Genomic DNA, 2993 nt, shown 5'->3' with positions numbered 1-2993 from the left:
GGAGTAAAACAATTCCCCACCCCCTCCTGTGTGGTGTTCCCGGGTAGACTCAGAGAACCAGGCTCGCTGGATCGGCTCCTGGAGTCAGTTAATGCACAATTATCAGAGGTGCAGGTGGGACTGGGGGGAGGGGAACACAGCTTTGTAAGAAGCCTTCTCAGGAGCATCCGATGGCCAGAGTGGTCCAGCAAGACAACAGTCTGACTATGATCCCCTTTGCTTCACATCTACTGCGAAGCAGTAATCATTAATTTTCTAAAGATGTAATTGGTTTTTTCATTTCTTTTTTAGGGAAAAGAGGGCGGAATTCAGAGAGCTGGGATGAAACCCCTGGGTTTGTCTCTAATAGCCATAGGAGAAATTTTTCTCTAAACCATCTTTCCCCATCTGTCCTGTTGGGGTAGTAACAGCAGCTACTATGTTAAGAATTAAGGGATGGGATACGTGGGATGTGCCTGACTGGTCCGCAGCCTTCAGTAAATGACAGCTATTTGGTAATCAGATCATGGTTGCTTCTGTGGGCTGCAAAACACGTCCACATTCTAATCCCTAAAATCTGTGAACATGTAACTTTACTTGATAAAAGGTTGCTTCTTTGTTTCCTACTTAGAACCTCACTTGCAGCATATGGAGTTCCCTGGCTAGGGGTTGAATGCGTGCTGCAGCGGCTGGTCACAGCTACAGCAACACAGGATCTGAGCCACATCTGCTCCTTAACCAACTGAGTGAGGCCACGGATCGAACCCGCATCCTCACGGATTGCCAGGTTCTTCACCCAGCAAGCCACAACGGGAACTCTAGGAAAAGGGATTTTGCAGGTAGGATTCAGTCAAAGATCTTGCAATGGAGGTTCCTGAAGTGTGTGAGAGAGCTTTCCCAGGGTGTGTGAAACGGGCACCGTGGCATCTTTACAGAGAGCGCTGCCATGCTTGGTCTCGGACCTGGGTTTCTAGCAGTCGGAGCTGGGAGGGAAGGCCAGTGGTCACCATATTCGTCCACCCACAATGAAGGACAGAGCTGTGTTGGGCAAGAGAACAATGAGGTCACGTCCTTTTTCCAGGAACAGCCCAGGCTGAGCCACAGAGCACGTGGAGCCCGCGCCCTCCCATCTCCCGTGAAGTCTTCTGTGCTGCCAGGAGCCAGGGAGCCCACTTCCTGAGCTCAGCAAAGCAAGCTTTCTGCCAAAGCAGGAATCACCAAGAAAGTACCCAAAGAACTGGGGTCAGTGTCCACTGAGCCACTTACTTAGAAATGGGCCCCAGTTTGGTGCCGTTCCAGGGGCCAGGTCTTTCTGTGGCCAGCCTGCTCTGGAGCTGACCCATCAGTAAGAGAACTAGAGGATTCGAGCACCTCCAAACCCATAAGGATCCCACACGGTCTCTGTGAGGATGTGGGATCGATCCCTGGCCTCGCTCAGCAGGTTAAGGATCCCAAGCACACCAAGCTGTGGTGTAGGTGGCAGATGTGGCTCAGATCTGGCATTGCTGTCACTGTGGTGCAGACCAGCAGCTGCAGCTCTAATTTGACCCCTAGCCTGGGAACTTCCATATGCCACAAGTGTGGTCCTTAAAAAAAAAAAAAAAAAAAAAAGAACCTCCAGATCAATTCACGGTTCCCCCCGAAGCAAGACGGAAAGCCACATCAGTCCCTGTGGCTTCCACAAAGAGTCGGGAGCCCCTGAGAGCTGTTTTCTAACCGGATGATCCACTAAAGCCATTACTGTCATTTGTACCTTGATGCAGGTTGGCCTCCTGATTCCTGTTCCCTTTTCCAACTGCTCTGCTCACAATGGCTTCTATCTGACAAGCCTACTCCCTACCTCACGCCTGATCTTCTCTATTTTTTTTAGAACTTTCCTGGCTATTCTCATCTACTTATTTTATTTCGACTTAAGATCAGCTTGTCAGGGTATGGGAAAAAAATGAGTTGATGTTTTAAATCAAAATATAATTACAGTAACTTTGTAGATTAATTTAGAAAAACTGACATCTTCAGACTTCTGAGTTTGGCTCTATAAGCATAAGATATACGTGTCCATTTACTGACGTCTTCTTTTATGTCCCTCAATAGAGTCTGAGTTTCTCCGTATTTCTTTTTATATTTATTTGCTGCTATTATTCTTTTAGTTGTTATGATAAATAAGGTCTTTTGTCCCATTATAGCTTATAATATAAAATTGATCACTATATATTAGATTTGGGGGCTGATTTCCTACTCACATCTCATGTTGTTTCTAATAGGTTTTCAGTTGATATTCTAGAATATTCCATGCATACAGCCACAGCTTTTGCAAATAGTATTAACTTTGCCTCCTCCTTTTTGTGAAGTGATCTATCGTGTCATTTCGTACTGTCTCTATCTGGTTTGGGCATAAAGGTTATGAAACCCCTGCTATCTTTATAGTCTTTGCATGGTGCTTCCCCTAGCCCAGCAGCCCCCAGCGTCCTCCTCTAATAAAGGACCTTTACCTGAACAGCCATGGAGGACAGGTGTGATGCCTGTAACGGTCAGAATAAGACATTAACTGCATATAAAGTAACGGACATATTTCTGTAATTTGCTAATCTCCAAATTCACCAGCTTTTCCCAGACATTTTTGCTCACATATTTCTTCCACTTTCTTCTGGAGGCAGAGAAGAGTGATAAACAATCACCAAGCCTGAAATGTCCAATCCTTGCCTAGCAATAGGCATGGGCCCCGAGGCAGGAGTCTGCTGGGTCATGTATCTGGCAACAGAACTGTCTGATTTGTGCTGTCAGTGTGTCTGGGGAGACTTCCAGCCATCCGCTCACTGTGACAGCCCCTCACCATGCTCTGGCTCAGCCCACGCCATCTCCAAGCATGGCCTTTCCTTCCGTAGGGGGTTGCAGGCCCGAAGGGAGAGAAACACACTTAGTGAACTTTCCTTGTATCATTAGTTTCTCACTGAAAAATGTGATAGTGACTCCTGGTTTGGTTTTTGTTTTTAAATCAAGCAATGAAAGAAAGAGGA

Source organism: Sus scrofa, chromosome 15 (genome assembly GCF_000003025.6).
Source record: "Sus scrofa isolate TJ Tabasco breed Duroc chromosome 15, Sscrofa11.1, whole genome shotgun sequence".
Taxonomy (NCBI): Eukaryota; Metazoa; Chordata; class Mammalia; order Artiodactyla; family Suidae; genus Sus; species Sus scrofa.
Note: the sequence above shows the minus strand (reverse complement) of the source record.